Here is a 23,927-nt window from a genome sequence, read left to right as displayed (position 1 = left end):
GGGGACTCTGATTTCAGCACTTTGGCGTGCCAAAACCTCACACAACAATTCTAATAAGGCTAGGAAACACTCTAATAATGGAAACTAACATCCTCACAACATAAGAGAAGGGTTCTAAGTTTAATAGAGTGCATAGCAAACTAATTCATAGTGATTAACAACTAGAGTGCAAATAACAAAATACTATAGAATTCGGATGCTTAAGTAAAACTTGCTAAAATCCCTTAGAATCTTTTATTCCAGTTCCCGCCACACACATCTTGATCTGCATTGACCTCCAGCCTCCGCTACTGGTCCACTTTTCCTTTACCTTTATCTGCAGTATAAGAAAAGTAGTATCTATAAGCTAAAAAGCTTAGTAAGAAACCATCTACCTCATAAAAATATGCAACGATGCAAATATGACTTCAAATCATGCTGTTTAAAACATATGCTGGATATACTGAATAAACTAAGCATGGCATGGCATAGAAGCATACAATCATGGCATATCTAAAGTTGAGCATAAAGTCATCATGCATATTCACAGGGAATAACTAAGCTGATACTAAGAACTGAGCTACGCTAATACTGAGCTACTGCTAGAACTGTACTAAATTCACGAACCACTTTATGAAAGGTTGAAAACCATATACATATAATAAGTGAAAATACTAAACATGCTGCTGATGGGCCCGGCAACTGTACGTGCTATACGCGCATCTCTAACTAGACCCGGGGTTGCAAGTCCCGAATTTAGTAGAGCTACTAGGTTATCTAAACCTAGGGACCGACTATGGGAGCCCAGCCCAATGGATATCTAATCCAGTATAGTGCCAACTAAAAAGTAAAATACTGAGTATAGCTAAACTGTTCTAAATTGCTGTTTCTAGGTTATCTGAACCTAGAGCTAGGTTGTCTGAACCTAGAGGCGACTGTGGGAGCCCACCCATTGGACCGTAGTCCCATATAAGCTAGAATAAACCGATTTACTAATTTAGATGCTTCTAATGCATTCAATTGTGCTAATAAAAATGCCTAAGTTGCATTCTTTCTCTAAGCTGGTTATTTAATCGAACACCTAGTGTGCTTTAACTCCCTCCTCTATTAGGGAGACTACCTTTAGGCACCCAACAACATCTAAACCTCCAACTGAAGGAGAAAAGACGTGTCCGGCCCATCTAAAGGTACTCACTAAATCCCTAAACCTGCGAGGAGGGTTAAGTACACCCTATGAGTCGAAAACATACGCATATAACTAAACTAATGCACAGAAAATCAAACGATAGCTATTATACTGCAGGTGAGGGGTTTCTTACCTTGTGCGCTAAATTTCTTACAAATCTAATCGCTAGAAATTCCGGTGGAGGTGCCCCTTTTGAGAGACTTCTCGCGTCTATGCGTTCCTCTCGCGAAGGCGTGCGCCCTCGTGTCGAAATCGTCGCCGGAAAGTGTCCTTGGGGCCCTAGAGGAAGAACCCTAGGTCTTCCTTGGTGTGGCACCGAAAGAAGGAGGAGGAAACGGGAGAGGTGGCATGAGAGGGTTTCGGTGGAGAAGGATGTGCCGAACCAAAATAAAATAAACCAAACCCTCTTTAAGTTTCCTATTTATATTAAGTGGATTATTGAACCCAACTCCAATATAAATATAATTGGTTCCACATTCTTTCAGTACGGCCTTGCTGGGTTCACCGGTTACTAAGGCTAACTAAAGGTTTAGCGGACCCGAGAGGTCCCGGGTTCGATTCCCGCTGAAGCCTTTTTATTCTTCTAATTATTTTTGCTACTTCCGCTACTCGGAAAATTCCGGAAAAATATCTAAAAATTCCAGAAAAATCATAGAATATTTATAATGCAAGTTTGAGAATTTTAGGGCATTACACTTGGAGTTTTGCATGCTTAAAACGAGCAAGAATTTTTTTTCGATATACGAAGCTTGGGATAAGTAAAATATCCTTTTCTTGCGATCCCTTATTACTTTGATCCCAAGAATATATACATTCTCCCAAGTCCTTCATATCGATTTATTTGGACAACCATACCCTTACTTCTGACAACATTTTGATATTGTTTCCAACTACCAAAAATGTTGTCTACGTATAGTTCAAGAAATACCACCACGTTTCCATCACACTTTTTTGTATACACAAGACTTTTCCAGTTACTAAATAAATCCATAGGTCTAGATTCCTTTAATAAACCGGATGTTCCAAGACCTTGAAGCTTTGCCTCAGTCCATAGACTGATTGAGCTTGCACACAAAATGCTCTTTGCCCTTTGCTATGAACCCTTCTAGTTGCTTTGTATGGATGCTTTCTTCAAGACTTCCATTAAGGAATGCTGTCTTGACATCCTCTTGCCAAATAGATAAAAGAATCCGGATAGACTTAAGCATGACTACCAGTGAAAAAGTTTCCTTTTTCATCAAGCCTTGCATTGAAAGTTTCCACCTTCCTGTGTATCCATCTTTTCCTATTGTAGACCTATTTTCACCCAATGACTTTTACACCATCTGGTGGTTCTATAAGCTTCCAGATTTGATTAGAATACATATATTCTAATTCTGTATTCATTGCTCTTTGCCAAGATGCTGCATCTTTATTTTTGGAGTGCTTCATCATATTTCCGGGATCAGACTCATGTTCATTTGGGATCAAGTCCAAAAACTCTCCCAAAACATGAATCCTTTTGGTTGTTTGACAACCCTCCCACTACGATGATGCACTGTCTATAATTGTGTATCAATTGTGATACGTGTTGCAGTTTCTTGTGATATTTCATCTTGTACAGTTGGTACTAGATTAGACATGTCCTTTATAATTTCTTTAAGAACAAATTTACCTATGGGCTTGTGGTTTATTACATAGTCCTTTTCTAAAAATTGGTCATTGATGCTAATAATAACCTTCTGATTTTTAAGACTATAAACCTACTTTCATTTCTCTAGGATAACTTACAAACAAGTGAATTCCTGTCCAACTTATCATTGTCTCTCTTCAGCATATGTGCTGGACTACCTGAATCCGAATATGCTTCAAAATAGGCTTATGCCTATTTAGCAATTCTATATGAATAGAGAGTTCTGACTTTGGAAGGTACTATGTTCACTTTCGTTTCCAGAGTATATCCTTAAAATGAATTTGGTAATTTTCCAAATAACTCATCATCAATCTACTTATTTCCATAAAAGTCCTATACCTTCCTTTTTCTACACCATTCTGTAGGGGTGTACCAGGTGCAGTTAGTTGGGATTGAATCCCTACTTCTGATAAGTGACTCCTAAATTCTCCCAAGAGGTACTTGCCACTACGATCTCACCGTAGTGTCTTGATACTTTTACTTTGACGTTTCTCCATATCAGCCTCGTACTCTTTGAACTAATCAAAGCACTTAGACTTGTGACACATCAAGTAAATGTATCCGTATCTTGAATAGTTGTTTATAAAATAGACGAAATATTCGATACTAACTCTTGTCATAGGATCACACAAATCAGAATGAACCTATTCCAATGTATCTTTGGCTCCATACCCCTTATACTTAAAAGCTTCTTGGTTATTTTTCCTTCCAAGTAAGACTCGCAGGTTGGAAAGATTTCCACTACAATGAACCCAAAAGTTCATCAGCTACTAATGAATCCTACTCAAGTTAATATAACCTAGCCCTAGATGCCAAAGATATAATTGGTTCATTTCTGAAGATTGCTTTCTCTTAAAGTTAGAAGATGTGTTACTAATTTCCATTTGTTGCATCGTGGGAGTTATTGGATTTATAAATTGTCAACCAACGTACCAGAACAGATAACTTCCCTCTTTTTCTTAATAACAACTTTGTTATTAAAAGAGGCAGAATATCAAGTTCTTTGAATAGTTTAGAAACTGAAAACTAGTTCTTTCTAAACTTGGTACGTAAAGACAATTACTTAAAATCCATATTTTATCAAAGGATAAACATCTCCCACTACAACAACTGCCAGTTTTATAGCAGTGCCCATGTGGACGGTGTTTTTATTTTCATTTAGTTGTCAGGTTTCCTGGAACCCTGCAATGAATTGCGGACATGATTAATGACATCTGTATCTACACTCCAGGTTCTGGTAGATAGCACCACTAAACATGTTTCAACTAATGAATTAAATACACCTATATTGTTCTTTAGTTCTAAAAAGACAGACTACCTTAATGTCCAAGTCCTACTTCCAATCATTACAATCAGGACTACTAAGTCTTTTCTATAGTATAACAACTAGGGAATTGACAAACATTTTAAATCCTAAGAATCACAAAAATATTTGGTCAAGATCAATTCCTTAAAATCCCCATGAATTTTGTATGCCACGATAGTGTGGACGTATACAAAATCAAAGAAGAGATTTTATCCATTAATTTTATTATCTCGTCAACTTTACTTTATGACGAATAAAATTAATAGTTGATCTTTCTTTGATCAAATATTTGGTCAAAATTTTTGAATTTAAAATAACATTGATTCGTCAAACAATATTATTTAAATTCACCAACACCTCAAACACTGTGAAGTTTGCATGCCACGATAGTGTGGACGTATACAAAATTAAACATTTGTAAGAGGAGGGGTTTACCCATTAATTATCTTGTCAATAAATCTTTATGACAAATAAAATTACCTCAAACACCGTGAATTTTGTATACCATGATAGTGTGGACGTATACAAAATCAAACATTTGTAAGAGGGGTTTTTAATTTTATTATCTTGTCAACTTATTTATTTGACAAATTAATAGTTGGTTTTCTTCAGTCGCACAAATAATAGCAGTGACTCCGATGGGGAGGATACTATTAGACGTGCTTAAGTGTATATCATTACTTGACACTAAGTTCATTAATAAGATTGTGCCCCTTCCGATGGGGAAGATCACACGCTCTTAATTAACTTCCTATAGTCATCCAAAATGGAAGTTTAATCTAGTGATCCGCAAACAAGCTCATCCGATATGGAGGAATGCACTCAGAGCCAATGCGCAAGCTTGTTGCATCACTTATAAACCAGTAATGGAGACCGTGGAATTTATTTAAAAATAAATCCCTCTCCCACTTAGTTATTTAAAATGAGGAATTTTGACTATGCTAGCCTACTTAACATGCATACTAACAAGCACACACAGCACAACATAAAAAGCAATAAATAGAAAAACTAATTTTCAACTATTATGACTTTTATCTATTGTTGTCCTCCGTGTGTCGCCAACCCTAGCTGCTGCCATCTTTGGCCACCCCACCGGGTCTAGTTGTCGCATCCATCTTGCTCCTTGTTCCGCTGCGCCTCTGATCCTCAAAAGGTTCCACGCCTTGCAAGATTCGATCCGTGACATAAATAGAATTTTACATTTTTCGATCCTATATTCCTCGAAGGAATATACATGTATCTAGATCAAAAAATAAAATCCTAATAAAACTAAATACAGCTCCTGCTGTATTTTATAATACAATCATGCACACACAATAAAATGCCCTTGACATGACCAAGGGTCCAATCACACACACAATATCTATAAGCCATAATAGTTGGATCCTGCATCCACAAAGTTAGCACATCCTACTATTATCCTGCCTAAATTATGTATGACATGTGCATAATTAAACTAATACCAAATACACAGAGGCAAAACCCTTACTCTGATACCAATTGTTGGTTGCTACTCGGAAAGCCTAATGGTTCCACTGTACAAAAATTTTATACAAATGTCTGAACCTTTTCCTAGCTACCATGTGTTCTTTTAAATTAAACTTGGATCGCCTGCGGAACTTAACATGTTTGATCCAAAGTTTAATTGATTTGTTCTTTTAGGTTTAGACTTGGATCTCCTGCGGAACTTAACACTTTCGATCTAAATCACCTAAGTTATTAATTTCATTAAATATTAATTTCCAAAATTGGCTTCTAGGACTGCATGGCGAGGCACATGGCCTTCTTGGATATGGGAACAACCACCACCGCCTAGACAAAGCCTTTTAAGGAAAGCTAATATTTAATTTCCTTAAATAACTTTAGGTCAACCGAAAAGAACAATCAAATCACAAGGAAAAGAAAAAACAAAAGAACACAACATCGAAAACAAATTCGAAATACTAGAATCGCTTGCCTCTTGTATTTGGTATTTTTACAAAGAAATAAAACTAGTATGATGCGGAAATTAAATACTAGTATACCTTTTCTTTTGCAAACAAAAACCTCTAGGTCTTCTACCGTATTCCTCTTCTAACCTCGGACGTTGTGTGGGCAACGACCTTCTGAGATGAGAACCACCAAGCACCTTCTTCTTCCTTGCAAGTTTCGGCCATCAAAACTTCTCCTAGGATGAAGAGGTTCGGCCACCACCACCATGCTCCAAGGGATGCTAGAAACAAAGCTTTCTTTCTCTCCTTCTTCTTCTTCTTCTCTAAACTTGATCCGGCCACCATATGAATCTCCACAAGAAGGATGAGGTTCGGCCATCAAAGAGAAGAGAGGAGGAGAGGATGGCCGGCCACACCAAGGAAGAAAAAGAGGGAGAAAAATAGAATAGAGTTCTTGTCATGAAGGCACTTCTACCTCCTCTTTTATAATCCTTGGTCTTGGCAAATAAGGAAATTTTAATAAAAACTTCCTTAATTCCTTTGCCATGAAAAATAAATGTAATTGATATAAAATCAATTTCTCTTTTATTAATCAACATGGCCGACCACAATAATCTAAGCAAAGGAAATTTAATTCAATCAAGAATTAAAACCTTCCTAATTTGTTTCTGGAAATTTTAAAATAAAATTTCTCTAATAATTTTTATCCCTTCATGATTGGTTTATAAAAAGGAAATTTAATAAATTAAAATCTTTCTTTTAAACATGTGGATAAAAATAAAGTTATCTCTAAAAATTAAAATCTCTTTTAATCTACAAATAAGGAAAGATATCAAATCTTTTCTTAATCTTTTGTAGAAACTTATAAAAGAGAATATTTAATTTTTAAACTCTCTTTTAAATCATGAACATGGTTAAAAAGGAAAGTTTTCTTAAAATTTAAAATCCACCTTTTAATCAACAAATAAGGAAAGATTTCAAATTTTAAACTCTCTTTTAAACATATAGATGATTTACAAATAAGGAAAGTTTTTACAAAAATTAAAACCATCCTTTTAATCTACAAATAAGGAAAGAGATTAATCTCTTCTCTTAATCTTTTGTAGAAAGCAATAAAAGGAAATTTTTAATTTTTAAACTCTCTTTTAAAAACCTTGATATCCACATAAGAAATAATTTTAATAAAAATCCTTTTAATATTCTAGCGGCCGGCCACCTAAGCTTGGGACCCAAGCTTTGGCAGGCCACCAACTTGGCTCATCCACTTGGTCTTGGCCGGCCCTAGCTTGGGTTCCAAGCTAGCTTGGCTGGCCCCATTGGATGGGTAAGAAGGTGGGTATGGGGTGGGTATAAATCTCTATATACAAGAGGCTACGATAGGGACCGAGAGGAGGAATTGGTTTTGGTCTTCCGATGAAATTAAGCATCCCGTGTTCGCCCCGAACACATAACTTAATTTCATCAATAATAATTCATTCCACTAAAGAACTAGTATTGAACTACCGCACCAAACCCAAATTACATTTTGAGCTCCTTCTTATTATGAGTGTGTTAGTCTCCCTGTGTTTAAGATAACAAATGTCCACTAATTAAGTAAGTTACTGACAACTCACTTAATTAATATCTAGCTCCAAGAGTAGTACCACTCAACTTCATCGTCATGTCGGACTAAGTCCACCAGCAGGGTTTAACATGACAATCCTTATGAGCTCCTCTTGGGGGCATTCTCAACCTAGATTACTAGGACACAGTTTCCTTCTATAATCAACAACACACACTATAAGTGATATCATTTCCCAACTTATCGGGCTTATTGATTTATCGAACTAAATCTCACCCATTGATAAATTAAAGAAATAAATATCAAATATGTATGCTTGTTATTATATTATGATTAAGAGCACACACTTCCATAATAACTGAGGTCATTGTTCCTTTATAAAGTCAGTATAAAAAGAAACGACCTCTAATGGTCCTACTCAATACACTCTAAGTGTACTAGTGTAATTATATAGTTAAGATAAACTAATACCTAATTACACTACGACCTTCCAATGGTTTGTTCCTTTCCATCTTGGTCGTGAGCTACTATTTATAATTTATAAGGTACTGATAACATGATCCTCTGTGTGTGACACCACACACCATGTTATCTACAATATAAATTAATTGAACAACTACATTTATCATAAATGTAGACATTTGACCAATGTGATTCTTATTTCTAGATAAATATTTATACCAAAAGCTAGACTTTTAGTATACATCCTAACAAGATTCTTATATCAGTGCATTAATACAAGTCTGGGCGTTAAAAACCAAACTAACAGTAATTAGGTTAAATTTTTCAACTTAGTCAAACACTAACTGGACAAATTAACTTAACCTGACTAACCTTATCTTCTGATAGTTAGTAAGTAACAAATGGTCAGACAATTAAGGACATTTTTTAGTTGTTTATTTTGAATTAATGGTAGGTTCAGGGGGAGGATTAATAACATTAAATATTTAAAATATTTTTGAAAACTGCTTCATTTTTTATTAGCATTTTCAAAGTTGTAAACTTTTAACCTTACAAACTTCAAAAGTGTTTTAAAAGATAACTTTTAAAGAATCAGTTTGACAACTATTTTAAGCTTTAAAATATTGCTTTAAAAGATATTTTTTTTAAACAACTTGACAATTGTCCAAGTTTTGAATTAAAAAATATTTTTTAAAACAACTTAGCCCAGTTTTCAAAGAGTTTCACAATCTTACCTCAGTTTTACCATTTTATTTATCTCTTATATCTTCTTCAAAATTCCATCTCTTGAGAAAGTTTTCAAAAGTTATCTTAAAAACCTAGCTATTTTCAAAACAATTTTTCTTGAAAATTAATTTTGAATTTTCTAACCTTAAAGTTCTTTTTGCAAAAACTTTTCTTTTGCAACCCTTATGAAAAATCAGTATCTTTTGAAAATAATTTCAAATATTTTAAGTTACTTTTGCAAAAACTTAGACTTATCAAATTCTTGTATCTTTTGAAAATCTTATATTTTGAAAACTAAGTAGATTTTGAAAATAATTTCAAAATCACATTATTGGAAATCTTGACATAAAGTTTTTTGCTCTTGAAAATCATGTTATAGGATGTCTTTAAATATTTTCTTAAAGTTAATTGACTTATTTCTAAGTTAAACTCCCCAAGTAATCCTGAAAATTTTTCTATTGTCAACATTTGTTTCCTTCCTTTACTTAGCAAATTTTTCATGACTTGTCTATTTCTAATTTTTTTATGAATGCTAAAGGGAGAGGGTTAGGTGGTTTAAGTTAGTAAAATACCAATGATATAACATTAAAACAAGACTAACTTAAAAATCATATCATTTTTTCATATTATTTTTTCTCTAACTTAACTCAGGTTATCATTGCATCAAAAATGGAGAGATTATTGGTGCAGGTTGCACTAACGGTCGAACTAAGATTTTGATGAATGACAAAGTAACTTAAGTTAGGTTTGTTATGATCTAACGGTGTAACTAAGTGTGCTGGAGAAGTCCAGATAGGTCAATGGGCTGACCGGATATCTGGCAAGAAATTCAACTAGGTCAACGGGCTGACCAGATAGCTGGTACGAAGTCCAGATAGATTTACGGGCTGATCGGATATCTGGTACTGTAACACCCCACCCTCCTCACTACTGGACTGCGAGGGCGGAGCGCTACTGGACTACTAACTTTACTTAACTATCCTTGTTCACATGTTGATAGTAAGTCCTAAAACTCTCGAAGAACTCAAAACTTACAATTAACTAGCAGCGGAAGACTAAATGACTCATCTAATACATTCTACTAAACTCTTTGTTAATAAATTCTTATGCTAAATCCCAAGGCTTCTAAAGTCCAGGCATCACACATCCATCCGCACCTCCTTGTCGCCTTCCTTTGCTATAACTTTTCCTTTCCTTTATCTGCAGTAAGAGAAAATGCAACTATAAGCAAAATTTGCTTAGTAAGCGCTATCTAACTCACAAAATCATGAATGTGCATGTATACGAAAAGAACTAGAAACCATATGCTCTAAAAAGAAATAAAGCATAAACATACCTGCTCATGTCAAACTAATAGCAAAGAAAAGCTAAGGAATCTACTCATGTAATTCTAATAGCTAATCATGCTACTCATCTAATAGGTAAACATGAAAACTACTCATCCACTAGATAAACATGGTAGAATAAAGAACTAAACTTACTGATTTTCAGAACTATATGAAACTTATTTCATTTGTTCTAACTTAATCTTTAATACTTTATGTTTATGTAAAACTCGTTTTACTCGTTCAAAAACTTATACTTATAATACTTCAAAATAATAATCAACTTCTCTTGGGCCCGGCCTATGCGTGCGCCCCTAACTAGACCCGAGATAGCTGGTCCCGAATCTAGTAGGGTTTACTAGGTTATCTAAACCTAGGGACCGACTATGGGAGCCCAGCCCAAGGACTACTGAGAGTCCTGCATACTAGGTTATCTAAACCTAGGGACCGACTATGGGAGCCCAGCCCAAGGACTACTGAGAGTCTAGCACAGTGTCACTGATAAAAGTAAAATACTTGTTACCTTTTAATACTTCTAATATATAATGCCTCGGCACTTTCTTTAGCACCTTGTGTGCTAAAATCCCTAAAGTCTTGACTTCGGGATCTACGTAAAGCCTTGGCCTTTTCTTTCTTTTCTTTATCTTTCTTATACTTTTCTTTATCTTTCTTATACTTTTCTTAAACCCAAAATATTGTTAGGGTATCTTTCGTATGCATCTATGAATGAAACTAACTATGTAACACATAATCATGCATAGAATACAAAAGAAATCTGCACATACAATAGTTATCAAAAATCTGCACTAATACTTAACAGAAATCTGCATACTAGCTCAATAAAAATCTGCATAATAGCTTAACAGATATCTGCATACTAGCTTAACAAAATCTGCACTTGCTTAACAGAAATCTGCATACTAGCTTAATAAAAATCTGCATACTAACTTAACAGAAGTCTTCATACTAGCTTAATAAAAATCTGCACTTGCTTAACAGAAATCTGCATACTAGCTTAATAAAAAATCTGCATACTAACTTAACAGAAGTCTGCATACTAGCTTAATAAAAATCTGTACTTGCTTAACAGAAATCTGCATCCATGCTAATCCTAACTATTCTTAAACTAACTGATCATGTCAAATGCATAGCACAAACAAAAACTAAAATCTGCTGAAACTTAAAACCTATGAAAAACTTAATCTTACTTTACTTGCAATTACCCATAAGCCTCTAAAAGAAACTAATAGGGCACCAAACTACTTAAATAATATCACTTTCCTAGTTAAGATAACTATCCAGGAAAGAGGATATATTTCTTTTTTTCCATTATAGTTCTTCTGAATAAGTACATAAATTCCTGGCCGAAATCTTTGTTTTGATCTACACCTGGTATTTCAGACTACTAGTAACCTACTTATGTATCTTCTATATCTGTACTAAAAGGAATCAAGGTCCACATATTCCAGGTCATGAATAGTTTAGCACAATTAGCATCCCTAAAATTCACCTCATATCTTCTATTCTTCATGTTCAATGTCATGGTAAGGAAAACAAAATATAACTATTCTTCCTTTGAAAACTCACGGCAACAGACAAATCCCTAACATGCTTCATAGCAAAACTCGAACAAATAAGGGAACACCAAAACGAATCGAAATTCGGAACTATCCTACTGCAGGTGAGTAGCGACTTACCTTGATTCTTAGACTCACAACCGAACAAAAAGGGCTTCTAGGACCTTGGCCGGCCGCCGGAGATGATGCCCTAACTCCCTTTCATTTTCTGCCCGAGCTCCGCCATCGTACGCAGAAGAGAAGGAGAGAATGGTTTAAGTCACGGGAAAACAGAGCATCAACTTATCCTTTTTTATAACTTAATATTTCTGTTAACTCCTTAAATAAATTCGCTATCTTTTCTAAACAGACAAATCCAACATCAACTTATCCCTTTTATAATCCAATATTCTGCTAATTATCTTAAATAAATTCGCTACCTTTTCTAAACAGACAAATCCAACATCAACTTATCCCTTTTATAATATTCTGTTAACTATCTTAAATAAATTCGCTACCTTTTCTAAACAGACAAATCCAAGATCAACTTATCTCTTTTATAATCCAATATTCTGTTAACTATCTTAAATAAATTCGCTACCTTTTCTAAACAGAAAAATCCATTTGCCCACCTGGCCAGTTGGGTTTTGACCGAGTCAAAGGTCGTGGGTTCAATTCTCGGCTTAGACATTTTTTTGTCGAAACTTCCTTCGTTTAGTAAAAATACCAAATGACCTCTAAAAATTTCTAAAAATCTGTAGAATATTTTAAAAGCATTTCCAAATATTTTTAAGGATATTTAGAACTCGAAATAGGGAAATTTGGGTTGTTACAGGTACAAAGTCCATCTAAGTCGACAGGCTAATCGAATAGCTGGCATGAAGTCCAGCTAGGTCAACGGGTTGATCGGATAACTGGCACGAAGCCCAAATAGGTCAACAAGCTAACCGGATGTTTGAAAAAATGGTAAGTTAAGGTAAATCACTGGAGGGAAGTGACTTTGTGAGGATACGTTCCCCGTTTAAGGGAATAGAAAGCGTCGATCTAACTTAGATCCATTCCGAAAATCTAAGTTGAGATCTTGACTAGATTCTGGTCACGAGGAGATAGAATCTAATTACTACTCTATTTTTATAAATTGTGCTAACTTTTATTTTGTAGGGTAGTATAATGTTTATTACCTTGGACTAATCTTTTTCTTGTAGGAAAAAGATTTGTTGGAAAAGGCGTCCGAGCGCCCAGAGCTGGTCCGAGCGCTCGGAATGCAAAACTCTATCTCGTCGTAAACGTGGAGTGCGCTGATTGGCTGGGCCGACGTCACAGTCCAGGAACCTAGAAGGGAACCGGATGCCCGAAACTGCTTATATAAGCAGTTTTCCACCAAGAACCAAACACAACTTCTTCTATGATTGCTCTCTTGCGCGCTGCTCGAAAGACGCTCCTGCGACGCTGTGAAGCTCCTCTGACAACCTGTGACTCAGTTTCATTTTCCTTGTTGTCGGTATTCTTTATAATTCTTGTACTAAAATTGTGTAATACTTTTATGAATTATTAGTGATTTCCAAATGAAAGCACTCTCACGTGCGGGCCTTGGAATAGGAGTTGACGAAGGCTCCGAACTAAGAAAAATTAGTTTGTTAGAGTTGCTTCAATTTTTCTGTTTCCGCTACTTACTTGATTAAGTTTCAATGATCACTATTCACCCCCCCCCTCTAGGAAACTTTACGATTCAACAAGTTTGAGCCACTTGACTAACCAAGTTCAAGTCAAAACTTCAACTCAAGTTGTAAAACTTGAGAAAGAAAATTTTAACTTGAAAGGTCATGTGAAGCGACTCAAGAAAACATTGGAAAAGTTTGAATTGGGATCCAAGTGTCTAAATATGATACTTCGATCACAACAAGCCATGTACAACAAATCCGGACTTGGCTATAACCCAAACAAAACCAACAAACCATATCTATCATTAATTAGTCAGAATGTTAGAAATCAAGTCCAAGCATGGGTTCCTAAATCATGCTTAACTAAAGCAATTAAACAAAACCAATATTTGATCCCTAAAAGTCAAATTAATTTCTTAGATACACCATATCTAAGTCATGACTCAGGGGGAGCAAATAGAAAGATTATTCAACCTACTTGATTGACTAAATATGCATGCTTAGGTTTAGGTTTACTTTTTTACTTGGTTTAGAACGGTTAGTTAAAAAGGTTTACCAAATCCTAATAACATAGCATCAGAATGAATTGGGATGATAATACGCCAATGAAAGTTTGTCGATGACATGTCTAGGTTGAATCATGTGTATTCTACTTGGTGCACTAGACCTAATGGATCTGGCCAAAGCTACCCCAATCAAACATGAGCTAGTTAGACCAAAACCTAGTATTAAGTTCTTTGGGCAAGACTATTTTACAAAGTATTCAAAAAGTGATCCACTATTGATACACAAGAAGGTTATATGCCTCGCCACTGACTGAAAACTTATCCTTAAGGGTGTGTTTGGTTCAAGTTATCATGTATAACTTTGGTTATGTGATTATCAAGTAATCACATAACCAAGATTATGGGGAATAAAACATAACCAAATGTTGTTTGGTTCAACCTAGGTAATGCAACAAAAACTTATTTGTTTGAAGGTTTTAATGAATAACCTAATTTAATATTTTACTATATTACCCTTAGTTACAAAATCAACCATATGTATCTTTTAAACTCTACGTTGTTTTTATTTTTTATTTTTCATGTGTTTTCTTTATTTTTATGTGTTTTTTTATTTTTATATTTCTTTTCATTTTTTAATTTTTTAAAGATTTTTTTCCCATTTTTTTATATTTTTATTTTTTAAAAAAAATTAAAGTTTTTTTAAATTTTTTACATTTTCTTTTATTTTTTTATGTTTTTTATTTTTTCTATTTTTATGTTTTTTATTTTTTTCCCCATTTTTATTATTTTTTATCTTTTTACGTTTTTTAAATTTTTTAATGTTTTTTCACATTTTTTTATCATTTTAAAGTTTTTTATATTTTTTATTTTTTTCTTTACATTTTTCTTTTTATCATATTTTTTTCTTATTCGAGGGTACTTTGGGTAAAAAAATTTTGTTAACCTCGGAATCTAGAAAAACCCTAGTTTTTCAATTTCGAGTTGCATGCCCCTTTTGCTGACGTGTCGGGCATGGAATATTATTCAGTAATCATCAATTACCTAAACCAAATAGGATTTTCGTTGATAACCTTGGATGGATAACCAAGCTTATCAAGAATAATCCCCAACCAAACACACCCTAAGAAGCTTGCTTGATTAACCCAAAGATAAGTTTGAATCTAACATGGGTTGAACAACCTTTTTCAAAATTCTTAATAATTTAAACTAAATTCAAAATAATTCAAAATTAATTAAAAACTTAATTCAAAATTAATTAAAAACTAATTCAAAATTTTATTTAAAATTAATTAAGACTTAAATTAAAATTAAAAATCAAAAGTTATACTTAATTAAAATCAATTAAAAACTTAAAACTTAAAACTTAATTTAATACTTAATCTTAACTTAAACTGAAGTAAAATTTTAGACTAAAACTAAAAAAATATATAATAATAGTAATAATAAATCAAATAAATAAGTTAACTAAATTAACTTAACTCAATTTTTTATTTAACTAATCTTTGATCAATTATTTACTTAATTGAAAGATCAACCTAACATAACCATAAAAAAAAATCAGTGCAGTCAATCGAATACTCGGTTCGATTGACCAAACCTGCGTAAACATTCAAAATATTAAGCTTATCATCAATATTTCGATTGACCGAAAACATAAATTGTTCCATACCGAACTAACCTATCATCAAGTATTCGGTTGACCGAACACCTGATTTAGTTGACCGATAACTTAAATTCAGCCTCTACGATTATGTAAAAATAGACCCATCATCAAGTTATCAATCGACCGATCCACTTTTTCAGTTGATCGAAAATCAACCATATTCTTTTGATTGGTTGATAATTTGGCATTTTTAAGGGATTAGTCGATTGATCCCGTTATCGGTCGACCTATCGAGCTCTATATAACCGATACACAGGCAGAATACTTGTCTCATCCAATCCTTTCTTCACCTTCATCTCTCTCGTCTCTTATAGCCTTCCTCGGATTTGGATCATGTCTCGGTATGATTTAAAAGTCTCTATTTTCTTTTACGCTTAGTTTATTTATACTTTTTATTTTTTATTGTAGCAAAAATCTTCTTAAAATTACACAAAAAGAGGCTAGCTCTAATCCCAGCCAGGATCCCTAGGTTTTCTACAAAGGACCTACATCAATCTTTTAGCAATAAAACTTTTTTAGTTGTAGGAATTAGGTGCCTTGATCTTCCCTTCTATCAAACCTACTGTCCTGATATAATAGATATCATACAACATTATTCCTTAGATAGCCTAGTTCTATGTAAATATACATATAATCTCACACTTTATACTGAATTCTATCATAATTTGTGTGAGATTGATGCCCATCATTTTAAAACTAGAGTTGCATTGAGGGATATGTTGTTTGACCTTAACATATTTTCTCATTTCTTACGCATGCGCCCGCCACCTAATCGAATTTTTCTATATCCCTCTTACCCATATTCTTTACCTACTCTATTTTCTCATTTAACTCTTGATATCATTTATGCCGACTTCTTCCAAGGTGTCATCAGTTTCACTTAGTCCAAACGACAACACACTCTACAAAATGGTTGTTTCATGCATTCATCCTTTTTCATCCAGAGATCAAGCAATCCTATGTCCAGTCCATCTTTTTCTGATGTATGCACTTAAGCATAAACTAGATTTGCATTTTGGCGATTGGGTCTTTAAGTCCATCATCTACTACTCTGGATATAGTACTTCGTTTAAGGTACATATGGTTCATTGTCACATCCTCCATCTTTAGTCATTTCGACAAGACTATGTTTCAGGGGCAGCTAGCTGAGTTTCGTTAGGATATAACTAAACGAGTAGATACATTACATCAGACTAAGATGTTTCATTATTTTCACGCTGCACACGATCCTCCACCTCCTCCATCTGATGCTTGACCTTCTATATTAACTATTGGACTAGTTAGACATTATGACTTGTTTTCTACACGTGTTTTATAGAATATATTTTACAATTCCTTTCAAAATTTATTATTATGTTTTCCAAAATTTAGTCTTCAAAATTCCTCTTTCAAAAGTTATTTTCAAAATTACTTTCAAAATATTTTATCTTTATGGAGTAGGTTACGACGTATTGTAGAATTACATACTCTTATAGTTTTAGCATTCAACATCTCACAAGCACAGTAGGATGTCTTGCTTGTGTATTATAAAGCATACAAATATGTGAAATGCTTAGGACTTAGCATATGATTTAAGATGCTTATGTCAGTGCATCGCTATATATCTAGACTTTAAACAAAATACATTGATCAATTTGAGTAGTTTGACTAGTAACGAACTAGTTGGAATCAAAAATCTCAAATTGACCAAATTAAGTTAGTGGCTACTATCTTGTGATAGTCAGTTAAGTATAAAGGTTAAACATTTCAAAATAAGGATATTTTTTAAATTTTTAAATCATGCTTGAACTTTTAGGAAAATATCAACTTAAGGGGAGCATTTCATCAAAGACTTTAAATTTATTCTTTAAAAATACTTGAAAATTTTCAAAACATTTCTTTGAAAAAATTATTTAACATGCAAATTTTCAAAACTTTATAACTTATAAATTTATCAACTTGTTTTCCAAATTTTTCTATTTTGCCTTTACAATTTTTTAAGACTTTGAAATGTTTAATACTTAGATTTTTTTATATAAATTTCAAAAATTTTTTACTAATTTTTTTTCACTATATAGCTAAACTTTATTTTAAATACTTTAGAAACTTTCAAACTTATATTCTTACTTCTAATATTTCTCTTAGAAAATTTTCCAAAATATTTTTTTCTTAAAATTTTTCAAACACTTTTTGTCTTTCAAATTTATTTTTACTTTACCTTAAATTTTTTAATTAAATCTTTTAGAATAATTTTTTATTTTAAGTAGTTTAAAAATTCTTTTAAAACTTATTATTTCCAAAACTTATTCATTAGATTTTTTTTTTGGAAAATTTTTCAAACTAAATCTTTTGGCATAATTTTCTTTGAAATTTTCAAATCTTATGCTTAGAAATCTTTGGTTTCAAAATTAAACTTATGTCTTGGATTGCTTCAGACTTATTATTTGTATTTCCCCTAATTTTTTATGTGTCTCAACGAGGGAGAAATAGTGAATTCAAGGGGAGTTAATAAACTCAGGAGGAGAGTTAAGTTAAAATACTTGTTTACTTATCTTTGTATATGATATAAATTTAACTGTGAACCTTGGTTGTCAAACATCAAAAAGGAGGAGATTGTTGGTGCAGGGTGCACCAGAATCAAACCTGAGTTTTGATGTTGTTAAAGGTTCAAGTTAAGTCTTGTTGTTATCTAATAAGTTAACTAAGTGTGCAGGATGTTTACTCAAGCAGAAAAAATTTAGCAGACTATGGAAGCTAAGCAGGAAGTCTAAGTGGGTCGAGAGGACCCGCCACTTGGCAGGGAAGCTCGATAGGTCAGGAGGACCTGGTATCGAGAGGAAGCCCTGGTGCGTCAATCTAATGCTAAGTGGTAAAGTCCAAATAGGTTTGGAAGACCAATGTTTGGCAAGTAAGATGAGATAAGCAACTGGAGTGGAGCGACGATGAGGTCATGTTCAGGAAAGGAACAACCTTATGTCGCTGATCAAACTGAAGAAACTAAGAAGGTTTTCAAGTTATAATCAAGATAGTTTTACTATTAATTACAACTCATGCATATTACTACTTATACATAATATATTATCACTGTGCTAATTTTATTTTGTAGGAGTATTTGTTTTAACTTTATTTTGTAGGAATCGAAGTTATCGGTCGGTCGAACCAGGTTGTACAGACCAGAGATCAGTTCGAAGCAAAGTCTGGTAAAGTGACTGGTCTATCGACCGAACTAGTAGATCGATGGACTGAACAAAGTGACATGACAGAGATCAGATCGAGCTGAAATAAACATGGAAACCAAGCCAATCGGTCAACCGAATAATTAATGCATCAATGGAGATGACCAATCTCGGCAAATAGGGAAACTACTCTGTTCAGTCAACCGAACAAGGTGATCGGTCTACAGATCAATAAATGCTCATAAATGTGCGAAGATCAAATCTCATCAAAGAAGGAAAGCAAGGGATTTATTCGATCGATAGGAGGATCGATCGACTGAAAGGATTAGTCAACCGAATGAATTTTCGATCGATCGACCGAACAAGCCTTATATAAGGGGAGCTTGAGGTTCGAGGCAAGGCAATCAATTTTCAATTCATCTCAGTGCAAAGCAGTTGTTCGTGCCTTACTCTATGCTTCATCTTCACAAGCAAGCTGCTCCATCAAGAAGTGCTGACAGAGCTTCATCTTCTACCTATTGTTGGTATAATTTTAGTTAAGCTTGCATTATTTTATTTTCTAAAAGATGTTAGTATGTTACTATCTTTTCATTTGTATGAATTGCTTCTTTCTAAAGATTTCAGAAAGAAGAGTAATAGTGGATTATCCATCGGTGCGATCAAGGATCGTGGGTCTTGGAGTAGGAGTTGACATAGTCTCCGAACCAAGTAACTGAACGAGTTTTATTAATCCATTGCACCCTTATTGATTTTATAATATAAAAGGAAAAGTTTTAACGAGCAATGTTCACCCCCTCTATCGCTTCTTTTCTATCCATTGAGCTCAAGCTTGAGTCTTGATACATGAGTTTTGATGTTTGACAATATATGGAGATTGCTGGTGCAATTGCCCATCTGGGAGATTGATGGTCAATGGTTGACCAAAAGTTATGTAGGTGAAGGTTGACCGGATACTTGACTGGAAAAGTTCTAACTGGAGGTTAAGCAAGGGCAAGACCAATGGGATGGTTGGCAGAAGAAGAAAAATCAAGTGGGTCATAGAGGATCGGACACTTGGTATGGAAAGTCCTGATGAGTGAAGTCAGACAGTTAGAAAGTCTTGGGAAGTGAAGTCAAATAGATGGAAAGTCCTGGTGAATGAAGCCAAACAGTTGGAAAGTCCTGGTAAGTAAAGCTAGGTAATTAGAAAGTCCTAGTGAGTGAAGTCAGGCAGTTGGAAAGTCTTGGTGAGTGAAGCCAGACAGTTAGAAAGTCCTGGTGAGTGAAGTTGGGCGGTAAGTAAGTCCTGGTAAGTGAAGCTAGGTAGTGGAAAATCCAGGTGGGTCAAAGGTTTGACCGAACATCCGGTGAGTGGAAGTCCAAGTGGGTCATGGAGGACCAGACACTTGTCACGAGATGGTAAGTCCAAGTGACTCAAGATTGATCGAACACTTGGCATGAGGAAAAAAGTCCAAGTGGGTCAAAAGATTGATCAGACACTTGGTGGAAAAATCATAGCAGGTCACAGTTAACCAGATGCTAGGCAATGAGGAGTCTCAATAGGTTACGGTTGAGTTATAGTGGATTACCCATCGGTGCGATCAAGGATCCTGGGTCTTAAAGTAGGAGTCGATATAGGATCTGAACTAAGTAATTGAACGATTGTTACTATTCCGCTGCACTCTTATTGATTTTACGATACAAAAAAAAAGTTTTAATGAGTGATAGTCACCCTCCTCTATTGCTTCTCTTCAATCCATCAGGCCCAAGCTTGAGTTTTGATGTTTGGTAATATATGGAGATTGTTGCTGCAATTGTCCATATGGGAGATTGACAATTAAAGGTTGACCAAAAGTCAAGTAGATCAAGGTTGATTGGATACTTGACTGGAAAAGTCCTAACTAGAGGTTAGGCAAGGGCAAGACCAATGGGATGGTTGGCAAAAGAAGAAAAATCAAGTGAGTCATGGAGGACCAAACGCTTGGTGTGGAAAGTCCTGATGAGTGAAGTCAGACAATTAGAAAGTCTCGATGAGTGAAGTCAGACCTGAGTAAATCCTAGTGAGTGAAGTCAGGTAGTGAAAAATCCAGATGGGTCAAAGGTTTGACTGGACATTTGGTGAGTGGAAGTCCAAGTGGGTCATGGAGGACTGGACACTTGACACAAGACGGTAAGTCCAAGTGACTCAAGGTTGATCGGACACTTGGCATAAGGAGAAAAGTCCAAGTGGGTCAAAAGATTGACGGGACACTTGGTGGATAAGCCCTAGCATGTCACTGTTAACCAGATGCTAGGCAATGAGGAGTCCTAATAGGTTATAGTTGACCTAATGTTGGGCAAGGAACCATAGGACTCGAGTTAAGTGTAAGTACCCCGTGGTAGTTTTGATATGGTCAACTAAGTTAAGTTGGGTCCTGTGTATTTGATTCTTGTGTTTAAGTGTGCAGGAGCTTAGGAACACAAGAAGTCAAGTAGAAGACGCAACTAGCGAGAAGGATAGCACGAGAAAGGAGTTGATGGGCTCGGTGCATCAGAGGGACTAGATGTTGTAGAAGAGTACACCGGTGGACGAGAATTGTAACGACCACCCTTCTTACTACTACTACACTCTAAGGATGATCATTACTTAACTACTAACTCTACTTAACCGGTATGATTAAAGATCACATGGAAACCCTACCGAAAAATTTTGACAAAGTCTCCCCTGTGCCGGTGACCATATTCAACAATACATGCAATATATACTCAGCCACAAGCGGCTGGAACACATATCAATCAACCACACAGTTAAATAAGTATCAAACACACAAATATCTACTTACTAAACTGAACTCGTCCTACATGCAATCTAAACAGAATAATCTCAAATGACATGAACTTAAAATACAACTCAAATGTTTACCATAACTAAAATGCGGAAACTAAAATTAAAACTTCTTTCCTAGTCCCAAGGCTTCCATAGTCCTGGAATCACACATCCTTCGAACACCTCCTTGTCGCCTTCCTTTCTATATCTTTTCCTTTCCTGTATCTGCAGTAAGAGGAAGTGCAATCTATAAGCAAAATTTGATTAATAAGCGCTATCTAACTCACAAAATCACGAATGTGCATGTATACAAAAAGAACTAAAAACTATATACTCTAAAAAGAAATAAAGCATAAACATAACTGCTCATGTCAAACTAATAGCAAAGAAAAGCTAAGGAATCTACTCATGTAATTCTAATAGCTAATCATGCTACTCATCTAATAGGTAAACATGAAAACTACTCATCCACTAGATAAACATGGTAGAATAAAGAACTAAACTTACTGATTTTCAGAACTATATGAAACTTATTTCATTTGTTCTAAACTTAATTTTTTAATACTTTATGTTTATGTAAAACTCGTTTTACTTGTTCAAAAACTTATATTTATAATACTTCAAAATAATAATCAACTTCTCTTGGGCCCGGCAACTGTGCTTTTACTTTTGTAACGACCCGACCCATTTGGCGGCCCATTTGGCGACCCTCGGGTCGTCGACCGTCGACCGTCGACCGTGCCGTTACTACTAGGTTATTTAAACCTAAGGACGACTATGGGAGCCCAACCCAAGGACAACTGAGAGTCCAGCACAGTGCCACTGATAAAAGTAAAATATTTGTTATCTTTTAATATTTTTATATAATGCCTCGGCATTTTCTTTAAGCACCTTGTGTGCCAAAATCCCTAAAGTCTTGACTTTGGGATCTACTTAAGGTCTTGGCCTTTTTCTTTCCTTTCTTTATCTTTCTTATACTTTTCTTTATCTTTCTTATACTTTTCTTAAACCCAAAATACTGTTAGGGTATCTTTCGTATGCATCTATGAATGAAACTAACTATGTAACACATAATCATGCATAGAATACAAAAGAAATCTGCACATACAATACTTATCAAAAATCTGCACTAATGCTTAACAGAAATCTGCATACTAGCTTGATAAAAATCTGCATAATAGCTTAACAGAAATCTGCATACTAGCTTAACAAAATCAGCACTTGCTTAATAGAAATTCTGCAAAGAAACTTAACAAAAGAAACATATTCTGGCTAGTACAGATTTTCATCGTCTCTCAAACTTCCTTTCCATAATATGACTAATACACAGCTTATCTGGAATTCACTCAATAAAGATATTATAACTCGTAATCCATTTAAAATTCCAGAATCAGCCAAGCACAGATGTTATCCATATACTTGAATGGAAGTAGCATAACTAAACCTCAAGCTCAGATTCAACATAAGCAATTTATCTAAACCTCATGCTCAGATTTAATGTAAGCAAATTATCTAAACCTCATGCTCAGATTTAACATAAGCAAATTATCTAAACTTCATGTTCAAATTAAAGAACCTCAAATCTGTATACTCGAATGAAAGTAGCATATCTAAATTACTCACATACTTCTCACCTGTTAAATTCATTACATCAATTCAAATCATCTTTAGTCTTAACAGATGATACTCACCAAATCTATACTTGAATCTGTAGGTTTTGCTACCACATCCATGATCAACTCAAGAGAATCCAAACATCAACAATTAGCTTCACGGAACTTAAACTAGCTTCAAAGGAACTAACAAATAAAAATCTAACTCGTGCATAGGGAAGTAAAAGATGGATCATATACATTGGAGAAATACTCTTTTCAGTTAGTAACAGTACATCAATTCAGATTATGGTAGCAGTGGATAACCTAAACCACAGCAACCACTAACTTTTCATATCCAAACTTCCTTTACGCTGAAGTACGGCAGGTTGAGGAGAATATAAATGAACAATTAAAACCCACACCTACTCTAAAATTTTCTAGAATTTCCAGAAGTCATAGGATCCATAAAAGTTCCAAATGCAGTTCCTCCTAATCAGTCCATCATCCCAAATCTTCAAAGCATTAGGAAGGAAATAAATTCTTAACTAGGCGACTTCGTCTTACTAACTCTACTTCATCACCAAATGGAGATCACTACTCATTCCAACCAGGAAAAAGAATTAAAACTGAAATGCTACACAATGAAACGAAATCCCTAGCAGATATGAATTCGGCACAACACAATCCAAAACAAAAGAAGGAAACTAAAACTCGGAACTACTCTTACCACAGGTGAGTAGCAACTTACCTATCCTTGGACTCAAAACCGGGAAGAGGAGCTGCTAGGGTTCAGAGAAAACTCAAGTTCTCCGGCTCTTCTTCGTGCTCACGGGTCCTCATCGATGAAGAATCACGACG

Source organism: Zingiber officinale, chromosome 9B (genome assembly GCF_018446385.1).
Source record: "Zingiber officinale cultivar Zhangliang chromosome 9B, Zo_v1.1, whole genome shotgun sequence".
In the NCBI taxonomy this organism is placed as follows: domain Eukaryota; kingdom Viridiplantae; phylum Streptophyta; class Magnoliopsida; order Zingiberales; family Zingiberaceae; genus Zingiber; species Zingiber officinale.
This window is presented reverse-complemented; position numbering follows the sequence as displayed.